The sequence below is a fragment of the Neofelis nebulosa genome, chromosome 4 (assembly GCF_028018385.1).
Source record: "Neofelis nebulosa isolate mNeoNeb1 chromosome 4, mNeoNeb1.pri, whole genome shotgun sequence".
NCBI lineage: Eukaryota > Metazoa > Chordata > Mammalia > Carnivora > Felidae > Neofelis > Neofelis nebulosa.
In genome coordinates, this window is record NC_080785.1 from 61,739,523 (window position 1) to 61,754,908 (window position 15,386).

Here is a 15,386-nt window from a genome sequence, read left to right on the forward strand (position 1 = left end):
CAAAAGGAGCTATATCTCCACTGACTGGTCAAGGTGGGAGAGGGTGCAGAGGTGAATGCATTTGCCTCAGTATGGGAAATCTCTAAAAGGAGCACCAACTCCAGAGCTTCGAAGGGATCACCTAAGTCCTCTGTGTACACTCTATTGCATTTCACCTTCTCCTTCTGCTCAGTCACACCTGCTTCCTTAACTGCCAGATGTTGTTCTGGAGAGCTCCAAATAAACCATGTTCATGCAAATGTCAGTCTTAGAGTCTGCCTCCTAGGGAATCTAACCTTGGCATTGGCCTCCTCCCTAATTAATTATATTTTGCAACTGCATACACTATAACAGGAAATTGGAAATACTCTGCATTTTATTATTACTCTACTGTCATTTTATTAAAATGCTTTGCTTATTTGTCTCAAAAATTCTTATAATGCTCTCCTTTTTTCCCTCTCCTATATTCTTCATCAAATTCTGATCACATCAAGAATATAGGACATTGACTTTTTTCTTTTCTAGATGCATGGTTTAATAAGGACAAAAATTTTGAAAGGTCATTGAATCCAGTTTTAGTTATAGTTTCAAAAGCCAATAGACTATGAACATTCTATTCAGTCCTCCAAATTAGCATTAGTCATCTCTATTTGAGACATCCTTGTCTGACAGCTCATTCAGATTTATATTCCCAGACTTGGGCTACTCTAAAAATGAAGCTTAAAAGACATAAACCAAGAGTTATATCAGGAACACTGCCAAATTTCTATTAGATGCAATGCATATTTAAAAAAAGACACTTTAAATATACTAAAAAAAATTATCCACTATTTAATGATGCCTAGTATCTGCTATATACTACATTAGGCACTTTTCATATATCGTCCCTAAACCACACAATATATTATAAGACAGGTATTATGACTATTATATAAGGAAAAAGAAATCAGTTGACATTCATGATTTTCAGGTTCATGAAGTTCATGATTATTAAATAACTAGGTCAAAACCGCATATTTAATTAGTGGTAGCTTTGAAGCTCCTTGGTGAAAGGTAGCCAGGGACATACCTGTGATCATACAATGTCAAGCTTATTTAAGTTGGTGTAGTCAAGGAAAACACTCCCCAAGCAAGCCTTCAGAGTTTCTCAAACTGAGGAAGTTATGACAGGCTTTTATAGGGTATTGAGGCTTGTTATGAATGCTTTTAAGGTGCAAAAACAGAGTATCCGTTAAGATTGATAGAAGCAGAAGATATATGCTGATTGGTTATGGACTCTCCGTAGAAATATTTTAACCAAGGAGAAGTGTTTTGTATCATTTTCTTTGGCCCACATGTCTATCCTTGTGATTTATGAATTAATACCTTTAAGGGGGCCCATCAAGCAGTTTCTCAAAGGACTTAAACCCCATTGCCATTATCTGAACACCTCCAAGTATTTGGACCTGAGCCCATTTTACCTATTCAACCATATCATGCTACCTTTAACCAAGGCAAAAATTCTAGAACATAGATGGATTAGAATGTTATCTTTTACATTTGAAACTTCATTTACAGTAATATATGTCTGTCAGTATGATCCTCACCATCAGCTTTCTCTTTAACTGGGTAAGAATGTACATTTTTCCTCATTGTTTTTCCTTTTCGGGAATGGATATTGGCTACAGTTAGATCTGTAACCACCATTTTGAAGGAAAAATAAAAGAAGTAAGTTTGGGCATAGACAACAGGAAATGCTTTGATATTAATTTTATTTGTGCAATAATTAAAGATGGTCCTAACATCTAGAATCTGAGTGAGCACTTATCTCTTCCTTGAAGAGGAAAATCGAATTGATCTACTTTAGACCAACTGAATTTGAAGTGGGTATATACTGACAGATTTGCCCTTCTCAGTTTCTCCTAGACCTTGTGAAGCAGAACATGAATGATTTTGCTTTCTCATTATAACATTACATAGTTTTGATTTACTGCGTGATATTCATGTGCACAGTTCATCATTGTAGTCACTGCAGAATGATGGCAGAGGTGATATAAAGACACCCCATCCATTTTTGGAGTTGAATCTGTTGATGTGGCTTGACAAAGGAAATTTTCAAACATATGAAGTAACTGTGCTAAAGTTTCTAGATGACTTATTTAGGAGTTGTTCTGGTTACCTTATTGCTGCCTAACAAACTCCCCTAAAAGTTAGTGGCTTAAAATAACATCTACTTTAATATATCTTGTGATTTTAGGGTCATAAATTCAGGCAGTGCTCAGTTGAGCAGTCATTCTGCTCTACATGGAAATGATGAGGATCACTAGGTGGTATTCAGTTGGAGGCTAAGCTGAGCTGGAAGGTTCGAGACTGCTTCACTCACATGTTTTGTGCCTTGCTGGAGGTTGCTGGAATGTTGGGCTCATCTGGTTTCTTTTCTTTTCTTTTTTCATATTCTCTCATAGCCTTAACCTATGATTTCAATAGCAAGGTAGTTGGACTACTTAGGTGGAGGCTCAGGGCTCCCAGTGACCAAAATGGAAGCCACCCATGCTCTTAAAAGCTAAGCCCCAAACTCGGATATTTCACTGATTCCAAACCCTGTTGGTGGAAGTTGTCATAGGCCAGCCAAACTAAAATGGGCCAGGAGCACCCAACCCTTGATGGGAAGAGTACCAAAGCATTTGTGGTCATTTAATTTGCTATAGGAGTGTGAGAAGTTAGGTGATGCCTCTATCCACTGCTTATAACCTGACAGGCCCTCACCCTAAACAAGCAGAATCTGTTCACCATCTTCTGAGCACATCAACCCTAAAGAAAGCAGTGATACTTAAAATGTTGTCATCACCCATCCTGATGCCCTCTCATATTTTTTGTTAAATTTTTTTTTTTTTTACTTTATCGTGGGAAAATATATCTTGTAAACAGTTTGGAGGGCTCATACTCACCAATTCTCAAAATAACCAAGTTGAGTTATAATGTAGACTGTTGGAACTAGTAGAAATGTCTGAGATAGTGACAAACCTAAACTCTGCTTTTAATTTTTATAGATCAGGTAACCAATATATATTTTATGAAAACTGTTTGGATTTAATTTAGATAACTTATACCAACCTCAATTTTGAAAATAAATTAGATTCTTGAATAAGAATCTAAAAAGAGTAGTATTTTCCTGTTGAATATTGTTTACTTAAATGTATTTCCAAATCCAGAATCTCATTATTAACCAATGTGCAGATATGAACAAAAAGGTGACTAATTTAACTGACAGGTAAATACCATATGTTCTTATTTTCAATCAACAGCTTATTAATAAGGACATCAGTTTAAATGACCAACATCTTGAAAACCATAAATTAACTGTTGTTGGTTTGTAAACATGTCACCAAGGTAAATTACCAATTATAACCTGTGTAATTGGAATTGAATTGCAGCTAGAATAAGTTGTATTTAAAGACTATAATTTCCTTTCATTTTTATAAACCTATATTTTAATGAATTAAATATATTGATTAGATGTAAAAATGCCACAGTTTAAACTGTTCACCCTAACTAGAATTGAAACGCTTTCTTATTTTCATAATTATGATAGGTCTGTAAGTATCTGAAATACTTTATGCTTCCTATCCTATGTATGGTAAAATTCTCTTTTGCATACATTCTATAGATATTCAATTTTTAGAAAAAATTTTATTTTCAACAACTTTTTTCAAGTATAAAAAGTTTTGTGTAAGAGGTTTTTAAAATAAGTTATGTATGTAGATTATCTTCTCACATTTTATTTATGGATTTGAGTTTCTCTCAGTCATTAATTTTCTGTCATAAATGTTGTAAAAAAAAAAGTATAAATTGCTGGTAAGTAGTCACACCAATTCACCCCTGAGTTTTACTACAGTCTTTCAGTAGATGCTATGCATCCTCAAATATTTATTCATATATCTTTTTCAGTTAGATATGAATCAACTGTATATCTACTACTGTGTCTTAAAGAAGTATATAGAATTTTAGTATTGGTATTTAATGAAATTTATGTAGCCCCTTCATTCATTGGTAAACATTAATTGAGCTCCTACTCTTGTCACTCTTCTAGGATGACAAACAAGGCCAGCTTAACCCTCGGTGTCTTGAGGTTTTCACTGTATTAGAGGAAATGGCAATATAATAGTAAATAAATAAATATAATATTAGGTAGTCATTAGTGCCATAAAAATTTAAGTCAAGTAAAAAAGGTAGGGAATAATGGGAAAAATGGGTAGGAGGACCCTTTTAGTTCATGAAGTCAGCCAAATAATTTATATGGGGGTGACATTTTTTTATGGGGGTGACATTTGACAGGTGCTACATAAAGGGAGAGTGGACCATGCATGATCCTGCCTGTGCACCCCATCATTCTACCTCTTCTTCCATAACTAAATTGTTTTATGGCACTAATTAATATTGCATATATATTATATATATGATATGTAATTATTATATATAAATGAATATGTTTTTTATTTTTATATATATGTAAAATTATTTTATTACCTACTCCCTTAAGGACTTAAGGATGCCAGAGGTTAGGTCACTTTTGCTCATCATTGTATCCCTAGAGGGAATATTATAAATATATTTAGCTTTATAGATGGGGCAGCAAAGGTCCTTCAGTGATCAGGTTTCTTAACCAAAATCATACAATCTAGTTAATAGGATGAGGAGGTAGGAAGAAGAAAATAAACATAAGTTGATGTTAATATGTGCCATGTATCGTGTCATGATTGGTACTTTATTATGTAATTTAATTTTTTTGTTTGTTTTTAAATTTTTTTAAATTTTCTTTTTTTTTTAATTATCTTTTTTATTTTTTTAAATTTACATCCAAATTAGTTAGCATATAGTGCAACAATGATTTCAGGAGTGGATTCCTTAGTGCCCTTTACCCATTTAGCCCATCCGCCCTCCTACAACCCCTCCAGCAACCCTCAGTTTGTTCTCCATATTTATGAGTCTCTTCTGTTTTGTCCCCCTCCCTCTTTTTATATTATTTTTGTTTCCCTTCCCTTATGTTCATCTGTTTTGCCTCTTAAGGTCCTCATATGAGTGAAGTCATAGGATTTTTGTCTTTCTCTGACTGACTAATTTCACTTAGCATAATACCCTCCAGTTCCATCCACATAGTTGCAAATGGAAAGATTTCATTCTTTTTGATTGCCAAGTAATACTCCATCGTGTATATATATATATATATATATATATATATATATATATATATACATATATACCACATCTTCTTCATCCATTCATCCATGAGTGGATATTTGGGCTCTTTCCATACTTTGGCTATTGTTGATAGTGGTGCTATAAACACGGGGGTGCATGTATCCCTTCGAAACAGCACACTTGTATCCCTTGGATAAATGCCTAGTGGTAAAATTGCTGGGTTGTAAGGTAGCTCTATTTTTAGCTTTTTGAGGAACCTCCATACTGTTTTCCAGAGTGGCTGCACCAGCTTGCATTCCCATATCTAATTCAATTTTTAAAGCAACTGTTAATAGGCTGAATATTGGCCCCCTCAATATCCACATCCTCCTCCTCAGAACTTGTAAATGATACCTGATAACAAAAAGAGACTTTGCAGATGTAATTTAGCCAAGGACTTTGGGATGAATTCAGGTGGGCCTGTGTAGTCAAAAGGGTTCTTATAATAGGGAAATAGGAGATCAGAGAGAAAGCAGATGTGAATTTGGAAACAAGAGGTAAAAGTGGTGTGAGGAAGAGGCGTGAGCCAATGAATGTAGGTGCCCTCTAGAAGTTTTTTAAAAAGCATGGAAATGGATAATCCCTGACAACCCCTAGAAGAAACCAGTCCTGTCAACATCTTGACTTTAGCACAATAAAACTGATTTGAGACTGATTTGGTCTCTAGAATTGAAGATAATACATTTGTGTTGTTTTAAGCCACCAAATTTGTGGTAATTTGTTACAGCACCTGTAGGAAATTCATACAGCAGCTCAGCTGGGGAACTCAGGTTAGGGTTAGGTAACTTGTTCAATAGCACAATACCTCTGTATTAGGAAGTTCAGTGTGGGGCACCTGGGTGGCTCAATTAAGAGTCCACCTTCAGCTCAGGTCATGATCTCATGGTTCAGGAGTTCAAGCCCCACATCAGGCTCTGTGCTGACACCTCAGAGCCTGGAGCCTGTTACGGATTCTGTGTCTCCCTCTCTCTCTGCCCATCCCCCCACTTGTGTGCGTGCTCTCTCTCTCTCTCTCTCTCAAAAAATAAATAATCTTAAAAAAAAAAGAAAGTTAAATGTTCTCTCCTATATTGGCAACCAGTATTCCAAAGCTTGTAATCAAGACAGAAATTGCTCCCATGTTTTAAATAGAATGTCAAGTAGCTACAAGCGACTCTATTTATAGTTCTTAATAAAATATGGCAGGGCAAGTTTTTTGCTTTGTTCTATTTTGTTGTTGTATTTGTATGGTTTGGTTTTGAAGGGAAAATATTTATTCATTACAGGTTTTCACAAACAGCGTCAAATACAGTTCTATATCAGAAACCAACTGCCCCAGTGGTCCAGCAGCCCTTTATTAATGAGACATCCAGTAGCGTTCTTATCCCAAATGCTGTGTTTCTCTCTCTGCCAGACAGACCTAACACTTCCTAATCCTGCAATGATCGTATAGCAGTCACAACACTTACTGGGGCACCAAACCATTGCAAAGCCTTGTGCTTTAGGCTTGGAATGACTGAGTATTGGTGACATAGCTGAAAATACTGTGACAATTTTTAAGGGGCAGCTTAGCTGTTGTCACAGTGAAGATGTCCCTTGTCACACAAGATGGCCCACCAGTGCTGTCAGCCTCACAGGTCTTAGGTCATAAACTCACCTGCTTCAGAATTCCATGATTTGGCTTGATGGGAGGAACAGCAGAGCTGAGCTTAGCCAGGGAGCAAGAATCTTCCTGCCCAGAGTGGACTTGTGCTCCTCTTCTGTTTGCCATGGCCTAGTTCATCCTGCCATCCAAGTTTGTCATCTGTTTGAGAGACTGGTCTCCAAGATGAAAGACCTCCCCACTGTGAGGAGTCCATCAAGCAGACTTACAGCACCCAATCCACTTACATCTAGAGGTAAGTGAGGCCATGACCATAGCCCAGGGGTTTATATTTGTTGCGTCATCCTGAAATTGAACTCTTTGTCTAAGACGAACTAGCCTGTCCTGTGAATCTTCCTTGTTGCTGTTTTTGTTTGTTTGTTTGTTTTTGTTCGTTTTATCTGTTTTGTTTTGTTTTTTGGTGCTGAAATCCAGGGTTGGTTGTTTTAATTAAATAGAAGAAGCCGTACCACATGCTTCTTCATATTTCATTTCACACGGGTCTTTTGTAAATCATGCCCACAGCCCATTCAGCCTGGGTAAGCTGTAGAAGACTTTATGAAAATAGGGAATTCATCTGGGTTGTTGAACTGTGAGCTCAAAAAAAAAAGGACTAGGACATGTGGGCTCTTTCTCTTCCAAGGCAAGATAATCTAAGAAAAGCGTACAGAGATTGGCAGTATCTTTACAAGAAGTAGACTGCGTCTCATACCATGATTGAATGCTTATGAGCAATAGAACCTCACAGTCTCATCTTGTGGCTTCCCTTGGAGTAGAGCACAAGACAGTGCTTAAATGAGTCTCTTGCAGGATGGAGGCATTTATGTACCTAAAGGCTTAAACCTGTTTATTGCCATCAGTTTTCTGTGGGTGGGAGTATGGCTAGAAAGGTCCACAACTGCAAAGAGACCTAAGGTGTTGAAGTGGCTTGCATCCCGCCATTGGATATGCAAGGATTCACGGGGCTGATAGATGCAGAATACAGTAGCCCAACTTAAGTCTTCCTTTATGTGCCTCACAAACCAGGAAAGCCTGCCAAGAAGAGTCCCCACAGCTTAACACCCACATTACAGTACTATGCATTGTGGAGATCTTCACCAACCCACTGGAAAAATTCACTCATATGCCCTAGGAGAGTGAGTCATAGTGATTGAAAAGGAAATAGACGTGACTTAGAGTTTATGAGATTTGCATAATGCATCATCAGGGGGCAGGGAAGCTTGCTCCAAAAGGAATGTTTAAGAGGAATAGCTGGTGTAAAAGAAAGGGGCTTCCAGAATATGCTTCTATCGAATTTAGTTCACTCAATACCCCAGTTCCTGCACAAGTGTAGGACGGTGCAGCTAGAGCTTGGGACCAGACCTCCCCTATTGCTGTCAAGTTTTCTTCCTATGACAGTATATCAAGGTCTAATATCTATAGAAATATAACATTAGAATTTAGTCTCCAGTGTCTGGTTTTCAGTGAATGTGCCTTTATGATACATTATACAGTGCACTGATGTTAGGGGTCATTACCAGTTAGTGAATCGACAAATTCTCTACAAAATTTTCCTGCCTTAAAACATCAGATAAACTTTAGATTTCCTAGATGAGTGTTTTTCATTTTTTTTCTCTTAATTTTTGATTTGCCTAACTTGCCACACTTTGTTCTTGCTTGGAAGTTTTTTCCCTTTTTTCATGTAATAGTCAAGTGGTAGAGAGACTTGAGAAGATAATACGTTAAAAGATACACTTCCAGGAGCAAATTTAGGATATTTTTGATAACCTAGGAACTATATTTTTGTGGTCTTTAGGGTTTATGATTTCAATTAAAGGAAAAGAGGGGGAAATGGAGAGCATTACTTTGTCTAAATGGTTTCTTGAGAAGTTCAGTCTCTTGAATGTCAACCATTAAAGATTGTCAATTTAAATAACTAAGTCCTTTATAGGAAATAGATGAAGAATAATAATGGGAAAGGAAAGACCTACCTTCAGTCATTAAATGACCTAAAGACATTTAGAAGATAATTAAATAAAAGCATCTCCTGAACTCAAGACCAATTGAAACACTCAGCAAAGATGTTACATAAAATTGTCTTTGAAGTGAGAAAGCTCTCTTTGTCCTGTACCACTTGGAAATTGCTAAGAACCAGCATTTCTCAATTTTTCATTTCATACTTCAGATTTTATTTAAAAAGAATAATAATCCAAGGCATTTAAGAGGAAATATGTCAGGTTTAAGGCTGGATATCTCTTTCTATTCTAATTAAATATCACATAAATATATATGTCCATCAAAAATGTTTTAAGTTTACAATAGATGTGTCTTAGAGGGCAGTAAAGGTATGTTCTTTGCACTGTTACAAAATAAAGAGTTCAGTAACAGAGTCACAGAGTTTCAGATCTGGTTGAGGTCTTAGGACTCATCTAGATGACTTCCCTCATGGTTGGATTCAGTTTTCCAAGGTTTCTCATCTAATCAGGGACAGAGTTTGAATTAGTTGCCATTTCTTCTGTCTCCTGTCCAGTGCACCCATCCTCTCTGAATAGCATTTGTAATTTTTTTTCTTGGTTCCAGTTAACACACACATTCATCCCTTCCCATCCTCAGCTTCCCCACCTCCCCACCCAATGATACAAGATGAACTTTGGGACAAATTTTATTTTTATATTTCTTATGTTCAAAATCCAAAATCATGTTGTTTGTGAAGTGCCTTTCCCCCTCCATTTTTGTCTACTTATTTTTTCTATTCGAAGTCTTGATTCCTTAATTTTTCACACATTTGAGCCTCTTTGAACAGAGTACTTTGGGTAGGAGTTAGGGGTCAGTTTTAGGAGAATTGGGACAATCTGTATGAAGATGACAAACCAGAAATTTAGACAGTTTGACCCATTTTCTAATCACTCAACATGCTTACAGGATTTTGTTGTATTTTATGTCAAATTATATACTCGTACCAGTATAAAAACAAGATAATTCTGAACCAGTTTCCCTAACGTTTCTGCATGAGATAAAAGAGGCTACAGTGTATTAACAGTAGATTGAAAATGCAATGATGAAAAAAAAAGGCATTTGTTTCTTTCAACCAATAGTGTAAGATAGTACTTCTCAAAATAGGAGAACGGTTAGAAAAGAAGATTCTGGAACCTGACTCTAGATCTCCTGAAGCGGAAACTCTGGTACTGAGGACCAGCAATGCTTAAACAGATCCCTCAAGTGTGTCTGGTCCTCACTACACTTTGAAGTCTATGGGGCAATTTCCCAACCCAGAGAGATGTAGGTGTGTGCCGGTAAGAAGGGGTACCTCTGCTCCACCTCGTCATGCAGAGACCCAAACTGACTGTATCTCTTCCATTCTCAACATACCCACACGAAAAGGGTGAGTGCACAGAGCTGTATATTGCGAAGTTCCATAGGACAGTTATTTTGCTTCTTACATAATTTTTGAGGGAATTTCAGCACACTGTCATAGGCAACTGCAAGGGAGGCTGAGAAGTGTAAAATAGCTGATATATAAGTGTAATGTAGCTCATAATATTCCCAGTTACTACAAGAGAGGGGCAAAAGGGGTTTTGGTAGACATCTGACAGTCTCTGAAACAATTACATAATTATATTTGGACAAACAGGTTTACTGGTGATGTGTTTGGCCTCTCCTTTTCCTTCCATTCCTATTGATTGTTGCCTTCAGTCGGACACTTTAATTCTAGCATTACACAAGTGGAGTGCATCTTAGAAGCTGAAGTAAGAGGGTAATTCAAGAGAGACAAAACAGTTTATAGTGTCACATGCTGCTGAGAAATCAATGAAATGAGCACTAAAAATGTCCCCTAGATTTGGCAAAGTGGAGGCCATTGATCACCTTAGGAAGGATTATTCCATAAAATAATGGTACGTAAGCTGTGTTGGCATAGAGTACATTAGTAAATGCATAGGAGGTGAGAAAATGAAGACTGCAAAATATAAGTAACTATTTTAAGAAAGACTGACTATGGAGTGGTGGAGAGATAGGGCTGTAAGTAAAGCCTGATATAGGATGGAGTCCTAGGAATGATTACTTATTGGTAGAAAAGATCCAGTTGAGCAGGTGTGGTTGAATACTCGGGTAAGGGGTGTTGGATAATATGCCTGAGACAGTCTAATGGGGTCCAAAAGCACAGATAGATGGGAGGAGTGACCTTTTTTTAAAAAAAAAAATAATGTTAATTTATTTTTGAGAGAGAGAGACAGAGTGTGAGCTGGGGAAGGGGCAGAGAGAGGGAGACACAGACTCCGAAGCAGGCTCTAGGCTCTGAGCTGTCAGCACAGAGCTCGACGCAGGGCTCAAACTCACAAGCCGCAAGATCACAACCTGAGCCTGAGCCAAAGTTGGATGCTTAACCAACTGAGCCACCCAGGAGCCCCAGGAGGCATGACCTTTGATAGAAAAAAAGAAAGAAAAAAGAAATCTACTTCTAACGTTACAAAAAAAGAAGGAGATGTATAGGGAAAGGGGGGAAAATTGAGGTAATCACTGGGGAAATTGAGAGAGAAGTTTCTAAAGTAACATAGATGGATTACTGAGCAGTATTAGAGACCTATTTGAAGTCACTTTGCACAAATGTACATAAAATCGTAATAACATGTTAATGTTACATTGATTTGCTATATAATTTGAATGCTAACCAGCCCTAAAAATTACATTAATTAGTTTCTCTGTTATTTTTTTTTCCTTTTTAAAAACTTTTAAAAACTGGCCGAGGGTAGAAAAACTATGATATTTTATTTCTGCCTAATCCTGTTTAACTAATCTGTATTGGGAATTCCCTAGTCAGTAGGTTTATTACAAATATAGCACTTTGTGAAATTCAGTAATTCTCTCAAGGCTTCACAATAAACACTTACATAAGAGGTTTTTAAAAGTTGCCATCATTTCTCTATATTTTATGGAAATTTTAGAAAATTCTGAACAGAAATTTACCAAATGAACCAGTGCAGTGCTTCCTGCTTATAAAAAATTAATTAAGAAAACTGAGTGCCTAGTTTCACATTCATTTCCTGTGTCCAGAAAATGGGGGCGGGGGGAGGGAAATGGGCATTTCTTAATCATTAAATATATTTTTACAGGAAGTCTCTAGGTGCCTGTAAGTTGAAGTGACCTGGGTGTGTATCCAATGCCATGCCCTCACCCTTGTGGTCTATTTTGAGGCATCTGAGTGTACTGTGAACATTACTAAAACCTACCATGTTGCTCTGAAAAGTTAACATCCTTTATTAGGATCTTACCCTCTGCGCTATTTTGAACCATCCTAATTGCTCCAAGTACCAAACAATGAGGGATAGCCCCTATACTAATTATTCAAATTAGCCAATCCTCAGGGAGGCTGCAAAATCTAACCCACCCTGATAGCCATAGCACCCCTACATAGCTGCCCCTACAACTCTGGTTTGCTTTTATCTATCCCTGGGTGCTCTGGTGGGCCCCATCTGGCAGCTATCTTTAGTTAATAGATGTAACAACAACAATAACAACAACAACAACAACAACAACAACAACAATCAGCCTTGTATCTACAGGAGTGTCAGTATCTTGTATCCTACCATTAAAAGAATTCTTCAAATCGTAAAAAAAAAACATTTGTTACTTTAGCGATAACCACTGACTTTTGTATAACTTCTTGGGAGACTGCTCTTGACTTACTAACTGGTTCCAGACTGCAGAGGAAGAGACATTTGGTGTGGAATTGAAGCTTGTGCTTTTTGTCTTGTGGCCTGCTGCTCTGTCTGCTAGTGGTTGCCAAGTCTCAGAATATTCAAAATGAGCCATGCCAATTGGCTCACCTCTGGGGCTCACCTCTGTGGACACACCTTATACATAGAAGTGATAGGCCACGAGCTCTGCTTTCTTGGGTCTTTGTTCTAGTGTGCTTCCAGTCACCCTGTGTTTGGCAGAAGCCTATTCCAGGGGTCTGTCACTTCTTTGACATTGTGTTTTTTTCATTATTCTTTGGGGCAGAACTCTCATTTGTCTATGTGTTTGATCAACTCCTGTGCAGAAGATGTTGGTTGGCTCCCCCACGGTAGAGAAACTGCACCTGGGTCTCCCATTGCTGTTGCTTAGGTGGGAGTAACAGCTAACTGTTTTCTTTGCTGCTGCATACCTTGTTGCTGTCACCAGAGAACTTTACACTTTCTAGATGTTCAGGGGCCTCGTAGGCTGCATCCTTGGAGACCAGCCACACAACGTATAATCCAAAGGAGGCCTCTCAGGCAAGGAAACTAATATCTCATCCCAACAACCGCCTTTGGAATACCTGCCAATTACCCTATTAAGTATTACAAGAACCCTAGCCAGTATGCCTGGACGTTTGTAAGTGCCCCAACATAACATACAAAGGCACTGGTACTTCTGAGTGTTGCTTACTGCCCTGTCCCAAGGAGAGGCTGCTCTAGCTCTCAAGTGCAAACTCCACTCCTTTAGAGGTGGCCTGGGAAGGCTGGTGCAAGAGCCACCTGCCTACGAGGCAGGCCACTGGTCCCTTTTCCCTTTTCCCCATAACCACCTAGAAGTTTCACACTGTGAGTTATCACACAGAGACTGAAACTAAAATCACAACATTAGGTGGCCAGAAGCCCCAAAACAGGTAGAAAATAATGGAATACAAGGGAAAGAAATAAATGCAGATACAAGAAAAAAAATTAAAGTAAACTATATGTATGTGTAACTAAATTCCAGCAAAGGTCCAGAATTTGACCCAATTGGAAATCCAAAATTTACTGAAACAATGTTTGTAGCAACAAGATTTAAAAGATGCCGATTGCCTTTTTTGCCTCAATAACACAGTCTCTAAATTAACTTTGACAACTGCTAAAATGTACCAATTGACAAAGCTTCAAGACTTAATCGTAGTGGGTCTCAAATTTCAGTTTTACCAGAAATCCCATTAAATTTAAACATAGAACCCCCTATAACCTTAGAAGAGTAACTAAATATAAAATAGAGGAAAAAATAGGTATTCCTCACTTGAGCTATAGCCTTGCCTAAATTTCCCATGGCCATAATATCCATTGTCCTAAAATATTCCATATTGGACATAAACACTAGGAAACCATGAGCAATTATTTGAAACTGAATAAAGACTTTGGTACTTACAAATTGGCTTGACAAAAATGAACCCCATTGGCCTCCCAGTTAAAATAGTTAAGATGGCACAACGTAAGTAAAACAGCACCTTTAAGAAGTCACTAATTATATAAGACATAATTAATGAAGGAGTGAGTATGCTCATTCCTTCTCCATAAAAGTCAAATTTTGCCTGTTCTTAAATTTTCAAAAATTAAAGAAAGAAAAAAGAATAGCACCTCACAGTGGATTATTGAATCTTTAATGCTGTGGTTCAATCTGCTAAGGTCCCCATACCCAATATCCAATATTATTAAAATTGCTGACCTCACGCAATCACCAGCCAATAAATATTTTGATAGCAGAGATTTAGCTAATATGCTGTCTTTAGTGTCTATTTCAACAGTTTCTTAGTGGCAGTTTTCCTTCACCTCTTTTTTTTTTTCCTTTTGGAGAGAGAGAGAGAAAGAGGGTGAAAATGAGCGAAGAGGAGGAGGAGGAGGAGGAGAGAGAGAGAGAGAGAGAGAGAAGAAGCGGGCTCACCTACAGCGGTGCTCATGTTTTTACCTGAAGCAGGGCTTGTGCTCACCCAGTGAGGAGTTTGCCTTCACCTCTATGGGAAGCAAGACATCTTTTCCAGGCCACTCTCCAGAGTACTCAACAGCTTTGCCATTGTATAAAATATTTACAGACTATATCTTAACTGCATCCACCGTTCTCCATCAGCACGAGTATGACATTACAGTGATGATATCCTCCTCCAAGGAGTTTTATTTAACACACTTATTTTTTTAAAGATACTTTTTTAAAAAGATTTTTTCCTAATTTTTAGGTAATTGCTACACCCACATGGAGCTCAAACTTACAACTCTGAGATCAAGAGTAGCATGTTCCACCAACTGAGCCAACCAGGCACCTCAACACCCTCATTAAGGACATAAAAGTCCAACGTGTTTTAGTTTAGTCCTTTTTTACATTCTGGAAGCAACATATTCCTCATTTAGAGATTCTACTTAATCTTTCTGATGCTGCTACTTACAAATTAACCTACCTTAACTGGGATCCTCTCCAGCAAAAGGCTCTAAAATCTGCCCAAATTAAAATCAATAGGCCCCACAGGGGACAACTCCATAAAATGCAACTGGGTGACATATGGGGTTGAACCAGAATCGTTCACTCTGGAAGAAGCCGTTACTGCCTGCACCTGGTCACCTCAAGTGGCGACACACATGGTTGTTTTCCTGTCCCTGCATGGGGATACCCAGGCCACTGTCTCTGACGTGGTGCCCTGTTTGATTATCACAGATGCATTCAACTGCAAATGCCATTCACTGAGATAGTAAACAGCCCAACTCAGTCCTGTCGCAGATACCTTCACTCAGTCCTTTACTCCCATGCCCCACCCCCCCCCCCAGGAGGCTTTTCTCACTTGACCAGACTGCAGAGCTGAATACAAGGCCTAAAAGCTAGATATGCACCTGTGCAA